Genomic DNA, 23,202 nt, shown 5'->3' with positions numbered 1-23,202 from the left:
CTACTAACAGAGATACAAAAGTGGGCGGTAGGTATAAAATGTTTGACTACCCCTGGTCTATGTCATCATTTCTTATGGCTGACAAACCAACTTTTAATTGTCTTTCCTATTACATTAAATTTTTTACAGGTAAATGGGCCACTTTGTTACTTATACTCAGGGCATATCAGCCTCACTGGCCTACCTAATTATCAGGCCATTAATGCAAAACAATTTATTCAAATCTTAAACTGTTTGTTCCTCTATGGGAAAAAAAAGAAGGAAGAATGATATAGGTTTTAGCAGCTCAGTGTGGATAATAATGAAAAATAGAGCTAAAGTAGGCAAAAATGAAGACGTTTCATTTATAAAAGGGAATTTCATTCAGTTGCCATAGTTATGTCTGAGATAGTACCTGAATGATGTAGGACAGATCTGAAAGAATATTTAGCACCTGCATGGATATATGGGGTCACAAAATACGTGCTCAGCTAGGTCAGTTCATTGGTTGATTGGTGGGTGGGTAGGTTGGATAGCTGGCTGGTTAATTGGTTGGTTGGTTGTCAGTTATTTTAAGAAACTTGGTAAGGCAATATCACTAGGCTCAGGAAAGCCATATATATTTTCAGGAGGCAAAATGAGGAAATGTTTTAAATGAAAGGGGGTGAAGGAAGAGATTAAGAAACTTTATGCTAAAATACATTTTTCTATTTTTTTTTTTTTTTTTTTAGATTTTATTTATTCATTATAGAGAGGAGAGAGAGAGAGAGAAGGGGGGAGGAGCAGGAAGCATCAACTCCCATATGCGCCTTGACCAGGCTAGCCCAGGGTTTCGAACCAGCAACCTCAGTGTTTCCAGGTTGACACTTTATCCACTGCGCCACCACAGGTCAGGCCATTTTTCTATTTTTTTAATATGGTTTTTGAAAACAGATTCTCTTTTCCTTTTCTAAAGCTAATCAAGGAAAAAAACAGAAGACTTTTTTGTACTATATTTAAAACAAATATTTAAGCAAGCTGCAAGCAAGCCTTCTTCTGGCGCTGAACTAGGGATTTTTATTTTATGCATTACTCAATAGTCTGCACTCTGCATACAGCACAATACGTAGCAGCTTTCTCTACTATTTTTAACACCAAATATTTCACACTTTGTGGGAAGCTTGTGTGTGTGTGTGTGCGCGTGTGTGTGTGTTTTCTAATAAATATTGAAAAGTGACTGAAAGATATTTGTATTATGTACTGAATATATTCTTTAACAATACATAAAATGCAGTAAGATATCCTAAATTTTTTTTTTTTTCATTTTTCTGAAGCTGGAAACAGGGAGAGACAGTCAGACAGACTCCCGCATGCGCCCGACCGGGATCCACCCGGCACGCCCACCAGGGGCGACGCTCTGCCCACCAGGGGGCGATGCTCTGCCCATCCTGGGCGTCGCCATGTCGCGACCAGAGCCACTCCAGCGCCTGAGGTAGAGGCCACAGAGCCATCCCCAGCGCCCGGGCCATCTTTGCTCCAATGGAGCCTTGGCTGCAGGAGGGGAAGAGAGAGACAGAGAGGAAAGCGCGGTGGAGGGGTGGAGAAGCAAATGGGCGCTTCTCCTGTGTGCCCTGGCCAGGAATCGAACCCTGGTCCTCCGCACGCTAGGCCGACACTCTACCGCTGAGCCAACCGGCCAGGGCCTAAGATATCCTAAATTTTTAAAGGAACAGAATAAAGAAAAGCAAGTATGCCACTATATAGAAAAGCTAAAATCCCTTAACAAAATGAAGACTGTTATCTTTACCTTAACTTGTGAGGACTTCTGGGTGGCAGGGGATTTGAGATGGGGCCTGAGGAAAATGCCTGGAGTATAGTTATTAGGCTTTGTCTATTAAATATAGACCCATCTGCCCTGACCAACCACTGATCAAGGCGTTGGTCAGCCCTTATTTATGATAGCCAAAACAAGAATTACTGTTGCTTTTAGGTGGCTCAGCACATGCATATGGGCACACACAAGATTCTTCTGAAAGACTTCTTGCGTTCATCCCAGCACACAGATGAATAGTGTTTAAGGCCTCATATCATGACCCAAAGGGTTTTAACATGGAACAATTTTAAAACTGTTTCTGTCAGTTACCCATCTTTGTCAAAATAATATGTTAAGAATGTACATTGCATTTTGACCAAGAAATAAGAAGTCCTTGCCATATGGATGCTGGTAGTGTTGTGCATTTCAGGTATACTCTATTGAACTCTCTGGGATTTCTCATATTCACTTGCAAGTAGAGAAATACTAATCATGACATTTCTTAAGAATAACATTGTTCCAGAGAAAAGGGTTTTATTCTTCATCTTCTGAGGAAGGTCTTTTTTGTGTGTGCCAACAAGTGTACTGTTGGGACAGTATTAAAGGAAAATTCATTCAGACACTTCTTATAGAATTCTTAAGGAATTCAGAAGGATAAAATAATGGGGTTTTCTAGTAGGGGAGCGATATTGGGCTCAACTCTGAATGCAACAAGGAAAACTGGGGATTTCTAGTCAAGGAGCAAGGAGCAGTTCCATGGATGGAAAATTACTGAGTGAAAACATCTGGTATAAAAGAAAATTTTGGGCTAAACCAACTTGACCAAGTTCTTGCTGAAGACATGCCAGGGTGATCTCAGATATCAGGGGTGGGAGATGCTCACTAAACTGACTTATTTAGCAAGATTATTGTTAAACTTGGGCAGTACAAAGACAGGGAAGTACAAAGGTTGGGCCCAGTTAAGAAGAAAGCTCAGAGAAGCCTGACTCAAATCTGCTCAAGGAGAGAATCTTTGTCAACAAGAAGCTAAGTACATTCGAAAGCCAAAGAATATTACTTAGCTTCAGAGTAAATTATGACAGCATCTCAGCTTAACAGCATATACCCATGCCTTATGTATACTAGAAAATAATGAGGTACCCTAGAGAAAAATGACATGCTTAAGATGAAATTGTAGAGAATAAATATTTCAAATTCATGTTTCAGACAGCCAACATCATACTCAATGGGCAAAAATTAAAAGCAATCCCCTTAAGATCAGGAACAAGGCAGGGGTGTCCCCTTTCACCACTCTTATTCAACATAGTCCTGGAAGTCCTAGTCACAGCAGTCAGACAAGAAGAAGAAATAAAAGGCATCCAATTTGGAAAAGAAGAAGTAAAACTATCATTATTTGCTGATGACATGATACTATACATATAAAACCCTAAAGTCTAAGTCAAAAAACTACTAGACCTGATAAATGAATATGGCAAGGTGGCAGGATATAAAATTAATATTCAGAAATCAGTGGCATTTTTATATACCAACAATAAACTGTCTGGAAGAGAAATTAAGGAAACAAGCTTCTTCACTATTGCAACAAAAAAATAATAATAAAGTACCTAGGAGTAAATTTAACTAAGGAGGTTAAAGACTTGTACTCAGAAAATGATAAGACATTGAAAAAAGAAATCAAGGAAGATACAAACAAGGTGAAGCATATTATATGTTCATGGATGGAAAGAATAAACATCATTAAAATGTCTATGTTATCCAAAGCAATTTATAAATTCAATGCAATTCCTATTAAAATACCAATGACATACTTCAAAGATATAGAACAAATGTTCCAAAAATTTATATGGAACCAAAAAAGAACACGAATAGCCTCGGCAATCTTGAAAATGAAGAATAAAGTGGGAGGTATCACACTTCCTGATATCAAGTTATACTACAAGGCCATTGTATTCAAAACAGCTTAGTACTGGCATAAGAACAGGCATACAGATCAATGGAACAGAACAGAGAACCCAGAAATAAACCCACGCCTTTATGGTCAATTGATATTTGACAAAGGAGATAAGAGCATACAATGGAGTAAAGACAGTCTCTTTAATAAGTGGTATTGGGAAAATTGGACAGGTACATGCAAAAAAATGAAACCAGACCACCAACTTACACTGTTCACAAAAATAAACTCAAAATGAATAAAAGACTTAAATGTAAGTTATAAAACCATAAACATCTTGGAAGAAAACATAAGCAGTAAACTCTTTGATATCTCTCGTAGCAATATTTTTGCCAATTTATCTTCACAGGCAAGTGAAATAAAGGTCAAAATAAACAAATGGGACTATACCAACTAAAAAGCTTTTGCACAGCAAAAGACACCATTAACAAAATAAAAAGACAAAGCACACAATAGGAGAACATATTCACCAACATGATTGATAAGGGGTTAATAACCAAACTCTATAAAGAATTTCTAAAACTCAACACCGTGAAGGTAAACAATCCAACCAAAAAATGGGCAAAAAAACTGAATAGACACTTTCTCCAAAGAGGACATACAGATGACCAATAGGCATATGAAAAAATGTTCGTCACTAATCATCAGAGAAATGCAAATTAAAACCAAAATGAGTTATCACCTCACACCAGTCAGAATGGTGCTCATCAACAAAACAACACACAATAAGTGCTGGCGAGGATGTGGAGAAAAAGGAATCCTCCTGTACTGCTGGTGGGGATGCAGACGTGTGCAGCCACTGTGAAGAACAGTATGGAGTTTCCTCAAAAAAATTAAAAATGGATCTGCCTTTTGATCCAGCCATCCCACTTTTAGGAATATATCCTAAGAATACCAAATCATTGATTCAAAATAAGAAATGCACCTCCATGTTTATTGCAGCATTGTTTACAATAGCTGAGATCTGGAAACAGCCCAAGCATCCATCAGTGACGAGTGGATTAAAAAGCTGTGGTATATATACACAATGGAATACTACATGACTGTGAAAAAGAAGGAAATCTTACCTTTTGCGATGGCACGGATGGACCTGGAGATTGTTATGCTAAGTGAAATAAGGCAGGAAGAGCAAGACAAATATCATATGATCTCACTTGTATGTGGAATCTAATGAACAAAGGGAACTGAGGGATGGAAAAGAGGCAGAGGTGGGGTCACAGGGAGCAGAGGGACAGCAGTCAGAGGGGAGGGGGATTAGGAGATGGGATCAGAGAAGCTGAAGGGATTAGTGAAATTATATATACATAACACAGAGATACAGATAACAGGACAGCAAATCCCAGAGGGAAGGGAGAGGGAGTTAGGGGGAGGGGGCAAAAGGGGTTTAAATAGGGACACGGGTGTGGGGGGTGATGGTGTTATATTGAGTGGAACACTTGAATCCATGTTAACACAATAAATTAAAATTAATAAAAAATTTTTGAAAAGATTCAGAACAGCTCTGTCACTACAAAAAATTTGTGTTTCAGAATTATCTATCTCTAATGATGGCATTTGAAGATATTTTAAAAAGATAGATTTGTAAGTAACTTTACTTTCTCTCTTTTTTTTAATATCTCATTAAGTATCAACCTGGGCTTTGTGAGATTAAGAATTAAACAATTTCCCTAGAGATATTTTACTATTAAAAAAAAATTTTTTTTTTTTTCTGAAGCTGGAAATAGGGAGAGACAGTCAGACAGACTCCCGCATGCGCCCCACCGGGATCCACCCAGCACGCCCACCAGGGGCGATGCTCTGCCCACCAGGGGGCGATGCTCTACCCATCCTGGGCGTCGCCATGTTGCGACCAGAGCCACTCTAGCGCCTGAGGCAGAGGCCACAGAGCCATCCCCAGCGCCCGGGCCATCTTTGCTCCAATGGAGCCTTGGCTGCAGGAAGGGAAGAGAGAGACAGAGAGGAAAGCACGGCGGAGGGGTGGAGAAGCAAATGGGCACTTCTCCTGTGTGCCCTGGCCGGGAATCGAACCCGGGTCCTCCGCACACTAGGCCGATGCTCTACCACTGAGCCAACCGGCCAGGGCTTAAAAAAATTTTTTTAATGAGACAGGAAAGATCCAAAATCATTTAACTCTTAAGAAGGAGTTACTAGCTAGAGGTCTTCAGATAAAACCTTTAACATGACCAAGTACCTTTTTATAGAATGAAAATAAAAGCAAAATTTATTTTTAATTGTATTTTATTACCTATTAGACATAAATAAAAACAGAAGTGTAGCTCACTGAGAAAACTAAAGAGACATAAAGCTTTACTTACTTTGTCTTATTTTAGATGTCCTACTTTACTTGTTTTATGATACATAACTTGGAAATACAATTTTTGTGTCACTGAAGTCTCTGTTTTGTTGGCTTAGTGCTTAGCTAGTGATTTAATAGAGATTTCCTTAAAGCCTAGAACAAAAAGTTACTTAAATTTGTCTCATTCTTTGCATAAGGATTGTGTGTGTGTGTGTGTGTGTGTGTGTGTGTGTGTGTATCTGTGTATATTGGGACATGCCTACAACACTCAGCCAAACACTTTACAACTTTGGTTTACACCCTACTTCCTGTTTGTGCAGAGTCTCAGGTCAAGAACAGATGGGAGCTGAGTGCCTTCTCAGGTCATTTCTGAACATTTTTCAAACATCTAATTATTTAGGATATATAGTAGCTTTTCAAAGCCCTTATTCCCCAATGCATCTCATTCCCTAGCCATTCCTCCTGTTTTTTGTGCAGTCTACTATTTGTCCCAACCATTACTCCCTGATCCAGGTGGCATCAACTAATTCATTTCCTTTAAGTGTTTTAGACAAATGACCCCCACTCCCACCCCACCCCCCACCCCTGGTAGCTACTTCAGCCCTGGGAGAATTTCCACTTAGGTAAAATAAAGTCAGGCTCTTTGAATTAGTCCTGTAGGAAACCACCAGAGAGGTCAACAGGAATGAACACAGTTCTTTGCGAATAAGGTTCATTATGTTTTCTAGTACTAGGTACCCGTGCTGAGAATATGGGATGGTGTCTTCAAGGCCCCCCTTGAGCTGTTACTCAAGTTCAGCTGTTTTTTCTTGCTTAAACATCTCCCTGGGTTAAGCATAAAAGCTATAAACATTTTATTTTTAGTTTTCAGGGTCCAAAAAATGTTGATTCTCATCGGTTCTGCCAGTTTATTCATGGATGAGTGGACTTTTAGAGGATTCTACTCCAACATTTTTGCTGACGGCACTCCCCAAGAACTAGCTAATAGAATGTTCTATTTTGGTCAGATATAACTGAAAAAGCACTCAAGTGAGAGAAAGAGATGAGTTTTGTAGTGGTTCTCCTACTCACTGACTGTGTGACATTGGACAAATGACTCCCGTCACTGGGAGTTTCTTCTAGCTCTGACCATAGAATACTTGACTTACATCAGTCTTGCAACTCCTTCCTTCTTTCCTTCTTTCCTTCTTTCTTTCTTTCCTTCCTTCCTTCCTTCCTTCCTTCCTTCCTTCCTTCCTTCCTTCCTTCCTTCCTTCCTTCCTTTTTTCATCATTCTTCTTTATCTACCTACAATCAGGTGAAAAGAAAGGAAGATCAATGTGAAAGATGAGAGCTCAAGCCACTAAAATTGACAAAAATTCTTGTGAGTTTTCTTATAATAGCAATAACTTAATATACTCACAATAATTTTGCTTTTTAAACTGTCTTCAACAATTTTGCCTCTTAGTGCACAATTTATTATATCACTCTTTAAGAAGCTATACAAGTATTTGATCATTTAAATGTATTATCATTTAAATCAATCTTCCTCTCAAATATACACATATACCCACTAATCTTGCTGAACTTCATATCTGATACATGTTAGAATCTATTTATATCTAGGTTAACCAAGAAATAGCTTTAGTTTACTTCTGAAAATAAAATTCTGAGAAATTGATGAAAAGCTAATCAACAGGAGGACTTGTGAGCTGTGAAAGCAGATTGATAGACAATGACTCAGCGTTTTGTGTGCGGTTCACCCTCAGGACTCTTTTGTGGAGAATTGAACAGCTTTGTGAGATGCGATATCACAAATGCAAATATTCTGAATATCAAGACTTTCTATGACCAGAGGCTTTAAATTTTAATGTCAGCATAATAAAAACTCAAACATTTATCTGATAGTCTAGAGTAGTCAGCCCTTGGGAAAGGCACCTGCACCAGTCTTAGTCCTGTTGTGAAAAACTGTTTAGAGTAGCAGTTCTCAAACTGTAGCCTTCATCTGAATTTAGCTAACAGGCTTGTTAAAATACAGATCTCTGGGCCCTAACCTCCCCCCAAGTTTCTGACTCAGTGGGTTTGGATGAGACCCAAGAATTTGCATTTCTAACAAGTTTCTGGGTGATATTGATACTAATGGTTTGGGAACTGCTGGCCTAGAGCAAGCAACATTTAAACCAGGGGTCCCCAAACTATGGCCCGCAGGCCGCATGTGGCCCCCTGAGGCCATTTATCTGGCCCCCATCACACTTCCGGAAGGGGAACCTCTTTCATTGGTGGTCAGTGATGCAAAGCGCAGTGTCGCTCACGTACAGTACTACTTCTGGTGACGCGAGATGCATGCATCATGGCTCTGGAAGCGTGTCATATCACTTGTTACAGCTAGCAGTGACAAATATGGAACCGGACATTGACCATCTCATTAGCCAAAAGCAGGCCCATAGTTCCCATTGAAATACTGGTCAGTTTGTTGATTTAAATTTATTTGTTCTTTATTTTAAATATTGTATTTGTTCCCGTTTTGTTTTTTTACTTTAAAATAAGATATGTGCAGTGTGCATAGGGATTTGTTCATAGTTTTTTTTTATGCTCTGGCCATCCAACAGTCTGAGGGACAGTGAACTGGCCCCCTGTGTAAAATGTTTGGGGACCCCTGATCTAAACTGAGCCATAAAGGAATAGGCAGGAATTATCTAAATTGGGTGTTGTGTGTAGGGGGAAGGGTGGTGAGGAAAGCTGAGGGCAAAAGGTTGAATAGAGGGCACCTGCATATCATCCAAAGAGACCAGCAGATCCTTAGGAAGAGGAGAGTGGTTAGAGATGAGGCTGTTAACGCAAGGGGGAGCCAATCTGTAAGGGTCTTTTATCTTACCAAGGACTGAGGATTTGAGTGGAGAGCCACTGAAGAACAGTAAATGGGAGCAACATAATCAGAATCGCAATTTAGAAAGATCATTGTGGCTTCACTGTAGAGTGTGAATTGAAGGTAGGGGAGACCAATAAGGAGACTGATTATGCAGTGAGCACTGGAGGAGCAGGTCGATGCTAGGATCTGTGGTCTTGGCAGTGAAGGTAAAGAAAAATAGGAGGATTTGAAAGATATTTAAGAGAGAGAAATTAAATTCTCCTTCATTCTTTCAATGTCTAAAATATGGATGAGGGAGAAATATAAAAGTTCATTCTCAGCTTTCTGCTTTGAGCAATTAGGTGGTCCTAGTCATTGAGACAGATAACACAAAAGCAACATGGGTTAAAGGAGGTAGGAGGGAAGGAAGGTGATTTTTATCTGGGGACCTTCTGGTTTCCAGTAGGACAGTGGTCTAACCTGAAGAGCCTCTCCAGCATGTAGATGACTGAGAGGAGAGTAGGTGAGGTGTCCTGGGAACAGTGTGTATGTAAGGCAAGAGTAGAACATGGCTGCATTCAGGAGATCATGGAGGAGTGCTGCCATTTAAGGGAAGACTGAGAAAGAGGAGTCTGCAAACAGAGACAAAAGCTGTCAGAGCAGTAGAAAGAAATCATGAGAATGTGATAACATCAAGAACATGGTAGAAACCATGCCAAAAGCTAGAGGAGGATCAAGTAAAATAAGAAGGATCAATATCAGTTGGGGACTGTATTTGAAGACAGTAATCGATAACTAAGTAAAGTTCTTGCCAGGGAGTATTATAAACTCAAAGCAGATGTGTTTAGGAAGTGAAAACATAGAGGCAGGCATACAGTGACAGCCAATTCCTGGGCTGCCCTTTTTTTTCACCATTTCAATATAATTTCTATGAATTTATCTACTATTAATAATAAGAATTGAATATATGTTTTAAATATGTCTTTTTATAATAAATTATGGAAATTTCTTGCAGTCTTCTTGTATACATTACTGCTATCCTTCAGAAATAGTGAAACCTTATCAACAGATGGTAGCCTAAAAAAAGCTATGAAAAAGTAGTAGAAAAAGTAACCTATATAAGAAGTTTAATGATTATATCTTTTATATAGCTGTATTTCATATAAATGCATGCCTAAAGATTTCATTTTTAGAACTTCGTTTTCAAGAGTTAGCCAATATAAACTAACAAGAGCTCATTTTTTACAAAAAGATATAGCAAAGTTTTCTCATTATATTTTAAGGCAATACAAGCAAATGCATCTTATTCCATTTCACAAAAGCCAATATCCTGAGATACTTAGATCAAAGTGCAGAGTTGTGTTATTGTGTATTCCAGTATCTGAACGCCAGTAATATAGTATAAAACAGGAGACTCATGAGGACTTTTGCCTTGATTTTTCCTCTCTAAAACTGAGATTGTGGAATCTTCGACAATCTTAAATTCTCAGACTTTCCAATAAATATCCAAAGGGTCATCTGAAGACATAAAAACTTCTGATACTAGAAGTGGAATTTCTTGATTAAAAGATCACCAAATGGGATCATATAGATTTCCTCTGCAAAGGACAAACTCATCCAGTTAAGAAATACTTTTAAGTTATTTTTCTTTCTTTTTTTTTTTTTTTTTTGCATTTTTCTGAAGCTGGAAACAGGGAGAGACAGTCAGACAGACTCCCGCATGCGCCCGACCGGGATCCACCCGGCACGCCCACCATGGGGCGATGCTCTGCCCACCAGGGGACGATGCTCTGCCCATCCTGGGCGTCGCCATGTTGCGACCAGAGCCACTCTAGCGCCTGAGGCAGAGGCCACAGAGCCATCCCCAGCGCCCGGGCCATCTTTGCTCCAATGGAGCCTTGGCTGCGGGAGGGGAAGAGAGAGACAGAGAGGAAAGCGCGGCGGAGGGGTGGAGAAGCAAATGGGCGCTTCTCCTGTGTGCCCTGGCCGGGAATCGAACCCGGGTCCTCCGCACGCTAGGCCGACGCTCTACCGCTGAGCCAACCGGCCAGGGCCTACTTTTAAGTTATTTTTAAAATGCCTTAGTAAGTGTTTCAGGTTTAGAGTTCCAATGTGGATAGTAAAAATCTTCAAGTATCACAAAACAAATGATTTTCCACACCTTGGCCATGGGGAAAAATCATTTTCTCTAAAGTGGTGGTTCTCAGCCTGCTGGAAACCCCTCGCAGCAGCTTGAGAAGGTGCTCGGAGTTCCTGCAGCTGAGGAAAACAGCTTCCTTTCTTGCCAAACAGCGTCACCCACTATTCTTCAATGACAACTTAAAACTTCCCTGCTTTTTACTTCATGTCACTTCCCTTCAACTAGAATATCTCCTTTTGTCTTCTTCACTTTCTTCCATTTTCATCTACTTATACCCATAGGCCCAGAGAAACACCATCTATTCTGTTAGTTTACTAGACTTGCAAGCTACATATAACATCTAACTTATGCTGTTTTATTAAGTATGTATTTGTACACTTATTTCTATTTAAATTGTAAACTTCTAGAAGACAAGAACCACAATTTATATCTCCCGTGTTGCCTAGCATGATACTAGCATATGGTTCTCACTACATAAATGTTTGTTAAAATTACACTTCATGTATTCAAAGTTGAGTCAAGCTAGAATGTGAAACAATGCTCTCTTTTTTCTCCCTCTCCAAAATATGGAAGACCAAAGAAAAACAGCTCAGAATCCCTCTTTTGAGATCCTAATCACTCAACATTTAGAATTCATCCAAGTGCAACCAGAAACAATTATGTGTGTATAGTGTGTATAGTGACTGCAAGTTTCTTCTACATGAAATAAGATTGACACTGGCAAAATGTTAATTTCCTAAGAAATTTCTCATTTCTAAGACAGAGTTCTTTGAAGCTTTTGATTTGCTGATAGCAGAAGCCTTTTTATGGAGTTAATAATTGATCAGTTATCAATTAACTGATAACATTTAAAGCAGAAAGACATTAAAGAAGTATGCAGATACTATAATTTAGAAAACACAAACAATCATTCCCCAATATTTTCAAAATAAGGCCTTTTGTTAGACTGAGGGTCTGATGTTTGGAGCTCACTCTTCTCTTTCTAGCATATATCACCACGGTGCATTATTTACTGTCCACGCCGTTAGTTCTTTAAATAGTAGTGAGACTCTAAAGAGTTTTTTTTAAGTCATTTAAAGTGTAGCCTCTTTCTAGTTTTTATGTTTATTGACCACCCCAATATATTAAAATTTCTTTACTTTTTCCTGAGTTAACAGCTCATACTACTAACTTACTTTCATGGAGTCTTATTGAAGTAATCAAGATAGATTTTATACAAATAAGTCTCCTTTTGTTTCACAGCCTTGTGTAATTATTTTATTTATGATTCAATTAAATTATAGAAGATGGTAACAATGAGCACAAAATGGGGGCAAATAAAACTGATTCTTAGGAACTAGCAATTGCACTGGTCGGAGCAGAGGTGTTTGAAGCACACTAGAGAGAGGTGGCACTCGCGCCAGCAGGGCTGGCCTGGCGCACTCATTGTGGCCGCCCGCAGAATGGAGGATAATTGCTCATCTAGTGAACTCGTTAAATGGAGCATAAAGAGATCTTCTTGTAAAGTTTAATTTCATACTAATATCTTTCTGACATCATTCCACAGAACAATCAAGGATGTGTTTCATTTAGAATTAAAAAACTTAATCCTGTGTATTAGCTGAAAGAAAATGAAGTTTAAGGTATGGGAGTGGGTGGGGGATAAATAAGAATCTGACAGGAAATAACTTATTTTACTATATCTTTTGAGTTAATTTAGAAAGAGCACCTGACCTGTGGTGGCGCAGTGGGATAAAGCATCGACCTGGAGCACTGAGGTTGCCGGTTCAAAACCTTGGGCTTGCCTGGTCAAGGCACATATGGGAGTTGATGCTTCCTGCTCCTCCCCCTTCTCTCTCTCTCTCTCTCTCTCTCTCTCCCTTTCTCTCTCACTCCTCTCTCTCTCTAAAAAAAAAAAAAAACAAAAAAAAACAACAAAAAAAACAATCAATAGAAAGAGCTACCCAAGGTCTACAGGGAGAGAAAAATATATAGTATAGTTCCTGCAGATTATTTCAGGTATATTTTTTCATTCCTAGATTTATAACAATTTTTATAAAGAATTCATATGAATACTTCATTAATAAGGTTAAAAGAATGAGATACAGTAGGAGATAGAAAAGTTGGAGAAATGAATTTATTTTTGTCTTTTGGGAATTGATTATAGATGCCCTCATAGTATTATAAGTCACTCATGGTGCTTTATTTAAGTGACGATTTTGTAATACAAAATATCAGAATGAGAGTGGGAGTTAAAATTAGCTAAGAATATTCTGGAGGTGAAATTAAAGAGAGGGTGGGTGGATGAATCACTATGATAAGGCTAGATTTCATCATCATGTAATATTTAGATATGGAAAATTCTTAGATATTATCTAATTCACCTCAACCCCAGCTATTCATTTGAATCATATTTACATGAAAATAGGTCATGCCAATCTTCTTCCTTAATGTAGTGATCATATTCAATTACCCTCATCTTTAAATACCCCATAATTGTTTTCAAACTTATTTCAATTTTATTTTTTGTGATGTGATCAAATGACTATTAAAGGAGTCAGATAAAATTATTTTCAGAAAATCTTTTATAACATTTTACTGTGAAAACAAAATACTTAGTATAATGTTATAAAATCTGACTACTACTTTTAAGACTATATTTTGATCCTGCATGAACCCTGTTTGAGCACCATTGCCTATGGATCTTTCTATGGTCCTGGGAATTTTTCTTAAAATATTAATACATTTCCTTTTCTTCTTTTTTTATAAATTTTTATTAATGTTAATGGGGTGACAGCAATAAATCAGGGTACATATATTCAAAGAAAACATGTCCAGATTATCTTGTCATTCAATTATGTTGCATACCCATCACCCAAAGTCAGATTGTCCTCTGTTACCTTTGATCTAGTTTTCTTTGTGCCCCTCCCCCTCCCCCTCTCCTTCTTCCCTCCCGTGCCCCCCCTCCCCTCCACCCCCAGTAACCACCACACTCTTGTCCATGTCTCTTAGTCTCGTTTTTATGTCCAACCAGTGTATGGAATCATGTAGTTCTTGTTTTTTTCTGATTTACTAATTTCACTTCGTATAATATTATCAAGATCCCACCATTTTGTTGTAAATGATCCATGTCATAATTTCTTATGGCTGAGTAATATTCCATAGTTTACATGTGCCACATCTTCTTTTTTTTTCTTTTATTTATTTATTTATTTATTTATTTTTAATGGGGTGACATCAGTAAATCAAGATACATATATTCAAAGATAACATGTCCAGGTTATCTTGTCGTTCAATTATGTTGCATACCCATCACCCAAAGTCAGATTGTCCTCTGTCACATTCTACCTAGTTCTCTTTGTGCCCCTCCCCCTCCCCCCTCCCCTCGTAACCACCACAATCTTATCAATGTCCCTTGGTCTCACTTTTATGTCCCATTTACGTATGGAATAATGCAGTTCCTGGTTTTTTCTGATTTACTTATTTCACTCCGTATAATATTATCAAGATCTCACCATTTTGCTATAAATGATCCGATGTTATTATTTCTTATTGCTGAGTAGTATTCCATAGTGTATATGTGCCACATCTTCTTTATCCAGTCATCTATTGACAGGCTTTTTGGTTGTTTCCATGTCCTGGCCACTGTGAACAATGCTGCAACGAACATGGGGCTGCATGTGTCTTTACGTATCAATGTTTCTGAGTTTTGGGGGTATATACCCAGTAGAGGCATTGCTGGGTCAAAAGGTAGTTCTATTTTCAGTTTTTGAGGGACCACCATACTTTCTTCCATAATGGTTGCATTACTTTACAATCCCACCAACAGTGAATAAGGGTTCCTTTTTCTCCACAGCCTCTCCAGCATTTGCTATTAACTGTCTTGTTGATAATAGCTAATCTAACAGGTGTGAGGTGGTATCGCATTGTAGTTTTGATTTGCATTTCTCTCTAATAACGAATGAAGATGTGCATCTCTTCATATATCTGTTGACCATTTGTATTTCTTCCTGGGAGAAGTGTCTGTTCATGTCCTCTTCCCATTTTTTTATTGGATTGTTTGTTTGTTTGTTGTTGACTTTTATAAGTTCTTTGTAAATTTTGGATATTAGGCCCTTATCTGAGCTGTTGTTTGAAAATATCATTTCCCATTTAGTTGGCTGTCTGTTTATTTTGTCAGTTTCTCTTGCTGAGCAAAACTTTTTAGTCTGATGTAGTCCCATTCATTTCTCTTTGCCTTCACTTCTCTTGCCTTTGGAGTCAAATTCATAAAATGCTCTTTAAAACCCAGGTCCATGAGTTTAATACCTATGTCTTCTTCTATGTACTTTATTGTTTCAGGTCTTATGTTTAGATCTTTGATCCATTTTGAATTAATTTTTGTACAAGGGGACAAGATGTAGTCGAGTTTCATTCTTTGGCATGTGGCTTTCCAGTTTTCCCAACACCATTTGTTGAAGAGGCTTTCTTTTCTCCATTGTGTGTTGTTGGCCCCTTTATCAAAAATTATTTGACCATATAAATGTGCTTTTATTTCTGGACTTTCTATTCTATTCCATTGGTCTGAGTGTCTATTTTTCTGCCAATACCATGCTGTTTTGATTGTTGTGGCCCTAAAATATAGTTTGAAGTCAGGTATTGTAATGCCCCCAGCTTCATTTTTTTTCCTTAGGATTGCTTTGGCTAATCGGGGTTTTTTATAGTTCCATATAAATCTGATGATTTTTTGTTTCATTTATTTAAAGAATGTCATAGGAATTTTGATGGGAATTGCATTAAATTTATAAATTGCTTTGGGTAATATGGCCATTTTGGTTATATTTATTCTTCCTACCCACGAACAAGGAATATTTTTCCATCTCGTTGTATCTTTTTCAATTTCCCTTAACAATGCTTTGTAGTTTTCGTTATATAGGTCCTTTACATTCTTTGTTATGTCTATTCCTAGGTATTTTATTTTTTTTGTTGCAATCGTGAAGGGGATTATTTTTTTTTTTTTTAATTTTTTTTTTTTAATGGGGTGACATCAATAAATCAGGATACATATATTCAAAGATAACAAGTCCAGGTTATCTTGTCGTTCAATTATGTTGCATACCCACCACCCAAAGTCAGATTGTCCTCTGTCACCTTCTATCTTGTTTCCTTTGTGCCCCTCCCACCCCCTATCCCTCTCCCATTCCCCCCTCCCCCCCGTAACCACCACACTCTTATCAATGTCTCTTAGTTTCACTATTATGTCCCACCTACGTATGGAATAATACAGTTCCTGTTTTTTTCTGATTTACTTATTTCGCTTCGTATCATGTTATCAAGATCCCACCATTTTGCTGTAAATGTTCCGATGTCATCATTTCTTATGGCTGAGTAGTATTCCATAGTGTATATGTGCCACATCTTCTTTATCCAGTCATCTATTGATGGGCTTTTTGGTTGTTTCCATGTCCTGGCCACTGTGAACAATGCTGCAATAAACATGGGGCTGCATGTGTCTTTACGTATCAATGTTTCTGAGTTTTGGGGATATATACCCAGTAGAGGGATTGCTGGGTCATAAGGTAGTTCTATTTGCAGTTTTTTGAGGAACCACCATACTTTCTTCCATAATGGTTGTACTACTTTACATTCCCACCAACAGTGTATGAGGGTTCCTTTTTCTCCACAGCCTCTCCAACATTTGCTATTACCTGACTTGCTAATAACAGCTAATCGAACAGGTGTGAGGTGGTATCTCATTGCCGTTTTGATTTGCATTTCTCTAATAGCTAAAGAAGATGAGCATCTTTTCATATATCTGTTGGCCATTTGTATTTCTTCCTGGGAGAAGTGTCTATTCATATCCTCTTCCCATTTTTTTATTGGATTGTTTGTTTGTTTGTTGTTGAGTTTTATGAGTTCTTTGTATATTTTGGATATTAGGCCCTTATCTGAGCTGTTGTTTGAAAATATCATTTCCCATTTAGTTGGCTTTCTGTTTATTTTGTTATCAGTTTCCCTTGCTGAGCAAAAACTTCTTAGTCTGATGTAGTCCCATTCATTAATTTTTGCCTTCACTTCTCTTGCCATTGGAGTCAAATTCATAAAATGCTCTTTAAAACCCAGGTCCATGAGTTGAGTACCTATGTCTTCATGAAGGGGATTATTTTTTTGAGTTCGTTTTCTAATATTTTATTGTTGGCATAGAGAAAAGATACGGACTTTTGTATGTTAATTTTGCATCCTGCAACCTTACTGTATTGGCTTATTGTTTCTAGTAATCTTTTTGTGGAGTCTTTCGGGTTTTCGATGTATAGGATCATATCATCAGCAAAAAGTGATACCTTTATTTCTTCTTTTCCAATATGGATGCCTTTTATTTCTTTGTCTTGTCTGATTGCTCTGGCCAGAACTTCTAGCACCACGTTAAATAAGAGTGGAGAGAGTGGACAACCCGGTCTTGCTCCTGACTTAAGATGGAAAGTCCTCAGTTTTATACCATTTAATATGATGTTGGCTGATGGTTTATTATATATAGCCTTTATCATGTTGAGATATTTTCCTTTTATACCCATTTTGTTGAGTGTCTTAAACATAAAGTTGTGTTGTATTTTATCGAAAGCCTTTTCTGCATCTATTGATAAGATCATGTGGTTTTTGTTCTTTGTTTTGTTGATGTGGTGTATTATGTTAACCGTTTTACGTATGTTGAATCATCCTTGAGATTCTGGGATGAATCCCACTTGATCATGATGTATTAATTTTTTAATATGTTGTTGTATTTGGTGTGCCATTATTTTGTTTAGTATTTTAGCATCTGTATTCATTAGAGATATTGGTCTATAGTTTTCTTTTTTTTGTGCCGTCCTTGCCAGGTTTCAGTATGAGGGTTATGCTGGCTTCATAAAGTGTGTTTGGAAGTATTTCTTCTTCTTCAATTTTTTGGAAGACTTTCAGTAGAATAGGGACCAAGTCTTCTTTGAATGTTTGATAGAATTCACTAGTATAGCCGTCTGGGCCTGGACTTTTATTTTGGGGGAGGTTTTTAATGGTTTTTTCTATTTCTTCTCTACTAATAGGTCTGTTTAGGCTTTATGCTTCATGACTCAGTCTAGGAAGGTTGTATTGTTCTAGGAATTTATCCATTTCTTCTAGGTTGTTGAATTTAGTGGCATAAAGCTTTTCATAGTAATCTACAATAGTTCTTTGTATATCTACGATGTCTGTGGTGATTTCTCCTCTTTCATTTTGGATTTTGTTTATATGAGTTCTTTCTCTTTTTTCCTTGGTAAGTCTTGCCAAGGGTTTGTCAATTTTGTTGATCTTTTCAAAGAACCAGCTCCTTGTTCTATTAATTTTTTCTATTGTTTTTCTGTTCTCTAATTCATTTATTTCTGCTCTGATTTTTATTATCTCCTTTCTTCGGCTGGTTTTGGGTTGTTTTTCTTCTTCTTTTTGCAGTTCCTTAAGGTGTGAGGCAAAGTCGTTCACTTGGGCTATCTCTTGTTTGTTCATATATGCCTGAAGTGATATGAACTTCCCTCTTATCACTGCTTTTGCTGCATCCCAGAGATTCTGATATGTCATATTGTCATTTTCATTAGTCTGTATATATCTTTTGATCTCTGCACTTATTTCTTCTTTGACCCATTCATTTTTTAAAAATATGTTGTTTAGTTTCCACATTTTTGTGGGGTTTTTTTCCTCTTTTTTTGCAGTTGAATTCTAGTTTCAAGGCTTTATGATCAGAAAATATGCTTGGTACAATTTTAATTTTTCTGAATTTGCTGATTTTATTTTTATGGCCCAACATATGGTCAATTCTTGAGAATGATCCATGTACACTAGAGAAAAATATATACTCTGTTGCTTTGGAATGAAGTGTCCTGTAGATGTCTATCATATCCAGGTTCTCTAGTGTTTTGTTTAAGGCCACTATATCTTTATTGATTTTCTGTTCAGATTACCTATCTAGAGCCATCAGCGGTGTATTGAGGTCTCCAAGTATGATTATATTTTTGTCGGTTTTTATTTTTAGGTCAGTCAGTAGCTGTCTTATATATTTTGATGCTCCTTGGTTTGGTGCATATATATTAAGGATTGTTATGTCTTCTTGATTCAGCATCCCCTTAATCATTATGAAATGACCATTTTTGTCTCTGAGTACTTTTGCTGTCTTGTAGTCAGCATTATTAGATATGAGTATTGCTACGCCTGCTTTTTTTTCGATGTTATTTGCTTGCAGTATTGTTTTCCAGCCTTTCTATTTGAATTTGTTTTTATCCTTGTTGCTTAGATGTGTTTCTTGTAGGCAGCATACAGTTGGATTTTCTTTCTTAATTCATTCTGCTACTCTGTGTCTTTTTATTGGTGGGTTTAATCCATTCACGTTTAGTGTAATTATTGACAGTTGTGGATTCCCTATTGCCATTTTATAAATTGCTTTCTGTTAGTTTTGTATCTTGTTTGATTCTTCTCTTTTGTTTTTCTATCATTTGTTTTTGTTTGTTTGTATTTCATACTTCTTTCCAATGTTGCTACCTTTTATAAGTCATGTGCTTTTGTGGTGGTTTTTTCAAGGGTGGTTACCATTAAGTAATAAAAAGGGTACCTACCATATTTATTGTAGTACCCTATCTTGTGAGTGTTTCTGTACTTCATCATCTTTTTCTACTGTTAATCTCTGTCCTCTCCCCTTTTTTTTGCATTTGTTGTCACAGTTTAAATTTGGCTTTATTGTGTTCTTGGTGGAGCTTTTACTTGTAGTTTTGTTTTCTTTGTTCTTTGGATCTGGTTGGAAAACCCCCTTTAGTATTTCCTGGAGTGGGGGTTTTCTGATAATAAATTCCCTCATCTTTTCTGTATTTGTGAATGTTTTTATTTCTCCTTTGTACTTGAAGGATAACATTGATGGGTATAGTATTCTTGGCTGAAAGGTCCTCTTTTTCAGGACTTTAAATATTGGGGTCCACTCTCTTCTAGCTTGTAGAATTTCTGCTGAAAAACCTGATGATAATCTAATAGGCCTTCCTTTACATGTTGTATTCTTCTTTTCCCTGGTTGCCTTGAGAATTTTTTCTTTGTCATTGGTTTGTGCCATTTTCATTATGATGTGCCTTGGAGTAGGTTTGTTGTGGGTAAGAAAACTTGGTATTCTGTTTGCTTCTTGAATTTGAGGCTTTAGTTCTTTCCACAAGCTTGGGAAGTTCTCGTCTATTATTTGTTTGAATAAATTCTCCATTCAATTTTCTCTCTCTTCTTCGTCTGATATACCTATTATTCTTATGTTATTCTTTTTGATGGAGTCAATCAATTCCTATTGGGCTTTCTCATTTCTTTAATTTTTGAGTCTCTCTCTTCTTCTCTCTGTTGTGCCTCAAGTTGCTTGTCCTCTATGTCACTAATCCTACCTTCTATCTGGCCTGTTCTATTAGCTAAGCTTCTTACCTCATTTTTCAGTTCATGAATTGAGTTTTTCATTCCTGTTTGATTTGTTTTTATAGTTTCAATTTCCTTGCTAATATATTCTTTGTGTTCATTGAGTTGTTTTCTGAGCTCCCTAAATTGCCTTTCTGTGTTTTCTTGTATATCTCTGAGTATTTTTTCGGATTTCTATTTTAAATTCTCTGTCATTTAGCTCCAAGGTTTCCAATAAATTAAATTTTTTCTCCATAGATTTTTCCACATTTATCTGTGTTACTTCTCTTTCTTTTGTATCCATGATATTTGATTTCCTTTTTCTTCATGGCATCTGAGAGTGGTCTTGTTGATAGCACTAATGAGAATTAATAAAGAATAAAAAATAGAAAAAAAGATAAAAAAATTTGGGAAAAAACCCAATAATAATTTATTATTTGCCTCCTCTTTTCTTTCTTCTCTTCCCCTCCTCTTCCCTCCTCCTTAGGAAAATATTGTGATAAACTGTGAATTATATTATGCTAAATGAAATAAAAACTGCCTATAAAAAAGGGCCTGAGTTGGGGGGAACTCTTCAAGGGGAAAAAAAGGAAGTAGGGTCTCACAAAATGCAAAAAAGGAAAAAATTTGGGTCAAGTATAAAATGATTTGCTTGTAAGTAATAGTCGACTAAGAGATATAATGAGAGGGATAAGAGAGAAACCAGAAAAAGGGTGGGAAAAAACAAACTATTGTATTAAGTGGAGGAAAGACTGAATAGAATGGAGATCCTGGGTTGGGAGGAATGCTAATGAATTAAAAAGCAAAGTAAAAAGAACCCAAAATGCCACAAAAAAACTTGAGTCCCAAATTAAATAATTTGTTCGTGATTGAGGATTGAATGAGAGGAAAATTAAAAGAAGAAAAGAAGAAACTAATAGAAAGGGAGAAACAATAATAAGGGGAAAAGGAAAGGAAGATAAAAAAAAAGAGAGAGAGAGAAAGAGTTAAGGGTTTTGGAGTATAACCCTCATGGAGAGTAAGGAAGAAGAAAAGAAATAAAATGAAACACTTATGGGTAGTGTAGTTCAAGAAAAGGAAAGAGTAAGATGGGCAGAGAATAACAGGACCAAGGTGGAGGAAATAGAAATAATACCAATAAAGGCAAGAGGATGAAACAAACAAACAAACAAAAGAAGTAGTGGAACAAATGATAAAGTCTGTGGATTTTTCTTGAATTTGAGAGGTTAACTTCTTCTTCCCTTTTTTTTCCTCTCCCTCTTCCTAGTCAGTGACTCTGTACCCCAGGCTCTTCCCCTGTGGCACGCTTAGGTAGGGATTTGCAGTTGATGAGACTCTACGGCAATGTCATATATTTGGCTTCAATCTCGTTGGTAGTCAAGGCTTGTTAGCGTTTGCAGGCTCCAACAATGAAAGAGTCCGCTTTCCTGAAGCCTCTCTCCTAGTCTCTCCTTCCTGAATTAGCAGCCTGATGATCCAGCTATGAGGCTGCCACTGCCTCTGCCTGGGGAGAAAGAGGTTTAGAGTTGGCAAATTCCCTCTCTATCCCCACTCAATTCAGGGCTCTGGGTAAGGCTCTGGCAGTCAGAGCAGCCAGCATAATCAGGCGGCGCTGAGAGCCAATTGCTCTCAAGGTGATGTTCTCTGAGCTTCTAGGCCTGTTCAGCACACCCAGCACTGTGTGGGACCACTGTCCCCAGGCTTTCCGCACTTTGTAGGCTGTTTTGACTGAGAAGAAGATGCCCTAGTCGCTGCCTGCAATACAGGAGGTCTTAACATCTGCCAAGTCCCTCTTTTTAGCGTATGTCCCAGAGTATGAAAGCTCTGCCAATCAGAAGTTGCCCCCGCCCTGGTTGGTTGGCTCAGTGGTAGAGCATCGGCCTGGCATGCAGAAGTCCCGGGTTTGATTCCCGGCCAGGGCACACAGGAGAAGCACCCATCTGCTTCTCCACCCCTCCCCCTCTCCTTCCTCTCTGTCTCTCTCTTCCCCTCCCGCAGCCGAGGCTCCATTGGAGCAAAGATGGCCAGGGCACTGGGGATGGCTCCTTGGCCTCTGCCCCAGGCACTAGAGTGGATCTGGTCGCAACAGAGCGATGCCCCGGAGGGGCAGAGCATCGCCCCCTAGTGGGCAGAGTGTTGCCCCTTGGTGGGCGTGCCGGGTGGATCCTGGTCGGGTGCATGCGGGAGTCTGTCTGACTGTTTCTTCCCGTTTCCAGCTTCAGAAAAATACAAAAAAAAAAAAAAGTTGCCCCTACCCCTTTAGCAAGAGGCACTAAAAAATATCACGACTCTTGTCTTGGATAGCTGGACTGAAAGAGATCTTGTCAATTATAGCTGCGTAGGTCAGTTGGGAGGTGAGCAGCCTGTGGGTTAGGCTAATTTCAGCAATTGGATCCACGGAATTTCTCCAGAATAAACTGCAAGCTGTGCGTGTGCCCCTCCCCCAACGCTTGATTGTTAGCTTGAATGGCTGGGTGAGGCGCCCGTCCTACTTAGAGAAGTTCGGGTATAGGGAAGTTCACTTTGGCCACTCTCCATGCGCAGCTGGTAGCTGCTGCTCGTGGGGCGGGCTATTACTCACATGCGGGTGGTTGCTGGGCTGATTGCGACCGGGCGCGGGAGGCTGGGCTGCTCGTGGCCCGGTTTGCATGGAGGCCTGGGCTGCTTGCAGCCTGGTTCGCATGGGGGGCTGGGCTGCTCACAGCCTGGCGCGCAGGGGGCTGGGCTGCCCGCAGCCCGGGCTTTGGGTGGTCGCTTTCAGTGCAGGCCGGAGGCTGGGATGCTCGGTGTGTGGCGCACTGGCATTTGCTCACGTGGGCTGATTCACCACAGGCACACTCTTTAC

The 23,202-nt window shown here is 38.5% G+C and overlaps 1 protein-coding gene and 1 non-coding gene across 2 annotated transcripts in view; one reads left to right on the top strand and one right to left on the bottom strand.

Moving 5' to 3' along the window:
• GPR158 (G protein-coupled receptor 158) overlaps positions 1 to 23,202 on the top strand; it is a 532,888-nt gene that overhangs the window by 463,177 nt on the left and 46,509 nt on the right. The gene's annotated exons all lie outside the window — the stretch shown is intronic.
• TRNAT-AGU (transfer RNA threonine (anticodon AGU)) lies at positions 5,730 to 5,805 on the bottom strand. Its single transcript has one exon. It is a non-coding gene; the product is annotated as a tRNA-Thr (tRNA).

The sequence above is a fragment of the Saccopteryx bilineata genome, chromosome 5, assembly GCF_036850765.1.
Source record: "Saccopteryx bilineata isolate mSacBil1 chromosome 5, mSacBil1_pri_phased_curated, whole genome shotgun sequence".
NCBI classification, from domain to species: Eukaryota; Metazoa; Chordata; class Mammalia; order Chiroptera; family Emballonuridae; genus Saccopteryx; species Saccopteryx bilineata.
This window is presented reverse-complemented; position numbering and strand designations above follow the sequence as displayed.